This window comes from Branchiostoma belcheri, unplaced genomic scaffold, assembly GCF_001625305.1.
Source record: "Branchiostoma belcheri isolate BF01 breed outbred unplaced genomic scaffold, Haploidv18h27 scaffold107, whole genome shotgun sequence".
Taxonomy (NCBI): Eukaryota; Metazoa; Chordata; class Leptocardii; order Amphioxiformes; family Branchiostomatidae; genus Branchiostoma; species Branchiostoma belcheri.
The window spans coordinates 1,193,468-1,200,115 of record NW_017802458.1 but is presented as its reverse complement, the minus strand read 5'-3'; positions in this window follow the sequence as shown (position 1 = coordinate 1,200,115).

Sequence of the window (6,648 nt, the reverse complement as noted above, 5' to 3'; positions counted from 1 at the left end):
TTTCACCATGAAAACTGCAAGCACCTACAAGAGATTACCGAAGACATCACAAATCTGACAGAAAGGGCCTAGATGACAATAAAATACAACTTTTCAATCTTGAGTTCAACATATACTCTTCAACGTCAACCGTGCAGCACCCGGCACAGCAGAACCCGGCACAGCACCCGGCACAGCCGGTACATCAGCCGGCACTTTTACGCATTGTGACAAAAAAGGGTACCAAAATAATGTTTCCTATGATCATCAAAGCTCGTCATATATTCCGAATTTTTTTTTAAATATCTTTATGGAAAAGCAATAGCTATCGTTCCACTAAAAGGATATTGCATACTGTTCACAAACATAGCTTAGGTATGTATGTAAATAGGCCCAGAAAAAAATGCAGTGATCACATTGATAAACAACATACCTAGGGAGATTAAAAGAAGAAACGGTATCACACTTGTGAAGAGTAGAACCAGTCGAAGCAAGTAAAAAGGAAAGGACGACATTACACTGACGAAGGTAATTTTCTCAGGAGAGACCACGAAAAGAATTGATATTATGCAAATATATTAAATTTTACATTAAGAATATTAATAGAAAAATATGGAATTTACTAGATGTAGATGATAATAAGTGACTAGAATATGTTTGCTCTGTATGTCATACACTATGTATGTCATACACTATATATGTCATACACTATTATTTCGTGTTTCACACATCTTTAAGTATGTTCAAGCTGTAATTAAAAAGAGGTATGTATGTATGTAGGTATGCATGTACATGAATGCAATGAAGACTGCAGCCCACAGCAAAATTGTCTAGGGGAAAGGATATGTGGATTTTGCCATAGGTGGGCATAAAGCTCAACGGAATACCTTCTGAGATTTAAAGAAAAAACCTTTTAGCAAAGGAGAAGCATCATTCTATTCGAAATCTGAACCTATTGGCAAAACATACGAATTGTTAGATGGGAAAGTTACCCGGGAAATTTATGAATATAATCAACTCAGTCATCTGCTCAAATATCTATTTTGAGGCATTTCTGGACAGACCGATAGAGGCGCCAAATCTGCCACACAAAACCTCCAGTTTGACTTTAACATAGAGCAACAATATTACATTGTTAATACTTCGCATTGTCAGCGGTAGAGCATTTTCCGTGCAAAATAAAGTTTCCAACTTCCTGCAAGGTGACAAATGAATGACAAAAGGCTTGCTGTACTGTCTGGTCGAAAGGCCCGAGCTGTTCAGGGGAAGTTGAGCAAACACGGGGGATTAGCTATCCCACCGACGATTTAAAATTTCTCAGCGCAGTTTCGGGCTCCAAATACATCATCTTTGACTACTTCTATCACGCACAGTGTTTGTCTTTCTTCCGTGTGTTCACCTCTGTGTGATCAAAGACATGTGCGGTCTACCGATGAGGACACAACTCAGGATACCCGATAAGGGTACAACTTCATCGACTTTCTCAATCGTCGAAAAAGGGCCTCGGTCGAAACTGTATCGAAACGAGTGGAGAAAATGATGTCCGACAGCTCGCCACCGGTTCAACTTCCACTTGATTAGACTAGAATAGGAACCAACAGACATCGATGTGTATCAAAATAATCCTAGGCTTCACTGACTTGATCGGTAAGTATCTGGCAAGCCATGTAATTTTGTTTTGCCTACATCCGCACCCTGGAGCCAGGGTTCATGATTTTACTAGTGATGTGTTACATGAACCCTTTGTTGAGCCGGATGTGGTGTTCCTGAATGTGGTTACCAACAACCACCCTATGTACCGTCCTCAACCGGACTGTTGAGGATTTCCGTTACCTTATTTCAATCGTCGAAAAATGGCCTCGGTCAAAACTGTATAGAAACGAGTAGAGGAAGTAATGTCCGACAGCTCAACAGAAGGGGTTATTCACATAATGGAGCACATCCACCAGTTTGTACCCGAGACAGACAGAAAGCTGTCCCCCGTCATGTGCTGTGGCGACGGACTGTCAGTGGAGTGAATGATCCACTGCAAGCGGGCGAGGGCCAATGGGGAAACAGGAAAGGCGAGGCTTGAAGGCCTTGTAGAGGGACCCTAAGAATTCCACAAGGAAATAATTCTCCAGGTGAACAATGCATGTATTTCAAATTGTTTTTAAATTTAGAACTATAATTTCTACATGCATTTGTCAGTACCATTGATGATAGCAAATGTTAAATACGATAAAAAATGATGGATGCAGTTTAATTTAGATGGCAACCGTTATACAAGTGACAGAAATCTATACTACATGTAATTCTTTTGAGCAACTGAAGTTGGACTTCCTAATTAAGTATGATTTAAATAGAATGTGCTACGTTTATGGTTAAAACACATCATGTACAAAGAAATTTTGCACACCAATGCACAGGACACGATAGGCATGCTTTTCACACAAAAAAGCGAAGGATGCAGAGGCTCCCTCTCCTAGTCAAAGGGCTACTTCCAGCACAAGTCACTGAAGAGGAATGTGCAAGAAAACGAACAGCATATTAGGGGCATGATGGAGCTACAGACATGGAAGTCATTATATATCTCAAATAAGTTGTTTTTCATTTGTATTACTGGTGAGTTTAAGCTGTACCTTGTATGGTGTTACCTAAGAGTAAATAAAGTGAAAGGTGTGGAAAAAACGGTCCAACCGTTTGCTGGTCAAACCAAACGTATAATGGTAAAGCCAAGAGATCCCTTTGGCCAAACCACACTGTACCAACTGAATGGAAAATATAGATAAGGCCAGTGACATTCCAAAAGGGGGACAACAATTCAGGCCATTTGCTGCTGGACGACCGTTGTATTTTCTAAACGCAATTGCAGTTATAAAAAAAAACAGGATTTATGGAATGAAGGAATATCCCTCAAAACTATGCAATTCGAAGGAGATTAACCTCTTTTGTAAGTTAAAAAATGTAGATATCATAACATTAGCTATTCTACCCCTACGAAAGAGATGGTTACTTCCGAGGAACGCCACGTGACTCGAGATAGTGAACTTCATTCGTGTATTGTACCGTTATACCGTTACACAGTTTGCTGTAACGGTATATCGAGGGTCACTTTAAAATATTTTTTCACGTATCCAGCGTGAGATAAGGTTTCTGGGTTAAGATACTGTTCTGCTGAAATATTGAGAAGAGCACGGTTATAGTATTTATAAGTTCATCACAGTTTAACCAATCTCCAAGGTCACCTTGTGCAGTTGGAAAATATGGCGGCCGCCACACCAGCAGGTCAGAGATCCGTTGCTGTTGTTTTCTTTGATTCGATTTGCAAATATATGGACAACCAATCTCCGTTGTGTGATACTCCGCGCTTTTCATTAGTTTTGCATGCCAATCGCGGTGCATTCATTTCGGATTTTGCTAAGGATGTTTGAAACTGTCTTGCGACCTTTGATGTTAGCTGACGTGGTTTTTATTCACATAGAGACTAACAATCTCTCCATGTTAAGGACCATAGAGGAAGACATCGGGGACCGGTTGAGACCATACAGAAGGACGCTTCCCCACGTCATCCATAGTCATGTCAAGCGTGTTGCTGCCAAGACTAGATAATATGGACTTCGATGACAGACGCATCGTGTTGAACCAGCATTTGGCTGCGTTGTGTGATGATCGCGACGTTGAGTATTATGAAAATTGCGAAACCATAAACCCCACAATGTTGGGTCGTGATATCTAAGTGCACAGGGTAATGTAGAATTTGCTCATAGAATTTACTATTGCCTGACTCATTACCTACACAAACACCAAGCATCAAAAAGGAGTAGTAGACTTTTCTAATTACTGGTTGTAGCAGTTTACGTAGCGGTACTCAAGCGGGACGTTGCAAATTTACATGCGGCTGGCGATTTTTTTTTTTTTTTCAAAAAGGAAATGAAAAAAAAAATGCTATCTCTTCTGGTGATTAAATTTCACTCCATGCCATGAAAGAAGGTGAAGATAAGAAAGTATTTTTTAATCTTTTTCAGGGATGGGCATATACCCCATTTGTTCATTGATGTAGCTTCTATTAATTCTATTCTACTATCTCGTTATATTCCTTCTTCACTCTCATTTTTAACTTAAAAATCATTTCCCATGTTATTGTTTAATATGCGTTATATAATTCTCGACCTGCTCTGAACAGACACCATGAGACATATCATGTTTGCAGATCGTCTTATCACAACTAAAGAAAAACTTCCCAAGTCACGAGTCATTGTTTCTTTGAATCACTGTATTATCTACAGGGTGAGAAACAAAGAAAATACGAGCCATTGTTGTATTTGCTTACAGAGGGAGATGAGCGAGTGGTTAGCTTACACCTAGTGGCCTTCTCGACTTATGACCGTCCTAACCTCACAGGCATTATGCATGTTAGCCACCTATGCAACGAGAAGCTCTGTGTCAACCCAAGCATCTGTCGTACGAGGAGAGCGTCGTCAACCAACAGAGAAAGAATTGTTTCTTTTTGACCTTGTTGATTGGAGATGATTCTTAATAACATGAATGAATAGGGACAGAGTTCTTTGGAACAAACGATTTATTTCAGTAAGGAAATGACACCAGAACAGAGTTGTATGAAGATATTGCGGTTTGCAAGCACAGATTAGGTATGTGCCCAGGCTCAGAAAAACACGCAGTATGACATAAATGAACGACATGCCCTGGCTAAGCCAGGTAAAAAGAAAGAACGGTTCGCAATGATGAAGTTTAGACCCAGGAGAAGCTAGAAAAAAGGAATAGCATCACACTGACAAAAAAAAATTCTCAGGCGAGACCACGAAATGGATTGACATTATGCAAATCAAAGAAGTTAAGAATATCAACATAGACAATGCTGCACTATATGTAATTCCATTTTTGTTTAGTCAGCACGTTGTAGTCTGTCACGCAATAAAGTACCTTCAAGCTGTAATAAAAAAGGAAGTACGTAGGTATGCATGTACATGAATGCAATGAAGATTGCAGCCCACAGCGAAAGATACGATATGTCGTTTTGTCTTAGGTTCTTTAAGAATATAAGACCATTCCATTAGAGACCCAGAGTAATAAAATGAATCGTCCAGATGACGTGGGCAAAGAAATTTGTCACCTAGGAACTCCGCTCCATTTGTTTACTTTTGTTTTTCATGGTAGAACTTTTGGCTCATACTGTTAACTCCACCAATTGTCTTATGATATACATTGGCCTTGTGAAAAATACAAGTATATGTGTGTTCGTTTTGAAGCAGTATTAAGCAACTGTTCTGCTATCTCTATCTCAACTATCACAAGACGACAGGAAAAGCACAACCATACTGCATCAGGACATGCATTCAGTGGACGTTGCTATATACACTGCCCGTTATTCTAGAGGCACACCGAGGAAAGATAGTCCTACTCAAACCAGATAACCTAAAAAGATGTGCTCAAATGTTATATATGTGGACCTGTTTGTTATAGTCACCTCCAAAGCAAAGGTCTGACTGCTAACTGACGTGGCAGAACTGTTGCTGTTTGTCTATCAGTAACGACGGTATCGGGTTTCAAGTGTTCCCGCGCTTCGGGCATCTGGTCGGGATCAAACAAGTATAAACAGAGTTCAAACAATTATAAACACTTTTAAACCAAATAAGAGATAATTTTGTGACAGAGAGCACCATTTATATTTTCGGTCTCATATCAGTACAGGTGCCTTTTCCAACATTTTCTCAGAAAATGAGGAATTTTGGTAGGCTTCAACGTCTGTGTGAGGCAAAAGATTGTGTTGTTTGCCAGAACCAATCAGCATGCCGCTTCTGTGTGATTGACAGATCGTTTCCTGCCATAAGGGTGGTACCAAAAGCACAAACAACTTGGAGAGGAGATAACGGCGTTTTCAAAACCCTCTTGCCAACAGAGATAGAAACCTAAAATTCAGTGTTTCCTTTACCAACATACGAATCATTGTTATTACGTTCTTGGACAAGCCTGTGCTTTACTACTCCAATGCTAGCAAAGTGGTTCCTGTAGTCGTACAGTCGTTCTGCTCGTCTCTGACTCATGACGCTTCGTTGGCTTATGTGTGATCGATAGATTGAAGGGGCGGCTTCCTGACGCCAAAGAATAGGTAGCGACTTCTACTAACCTTGAAAATACCTTGTCCACGGGGTCCGTTTCCACATGATTATACCCAGCAGTTTAAAAGATAGGCTAATCGTTGAGTGAATGTATCGCCGTTTTGTAAACCTATCTTCTATATCTCACAATACTAATACTTGGTTCTACTTGTTTGGTCCTAAGATAAGTTACGTTAGCATTACATATGGCCCGATTCTGGAGTTTCTGCCAGGCTTACGGCAGATACGGCAGTGAACCATTTAAACAAACAAACAAACAAACAAACCTGGTACAGCATGGCGTTTACACTGAAGCCGGGCTGTGAGCAGGCGGGGCGGCGGTTCTTCGGCTCATCTGTTGGTAACTGGCCGGCAAGCATCCCCAGACCCTTCCGCACGGAGAAAAGCAACAACCGTTCTCGTAAATATCAACAGGGTTGAAAATAAAAACGTCTTTTCTATCATCAAACAGTCCGCAGATTCAAAATCAGGCTCAGGTAGTTTCTGTAGACACCGTACGGACGTACCAACACCATCCGCGGCCGTGGGGAAGCATGTGTGTGTGTGGGGG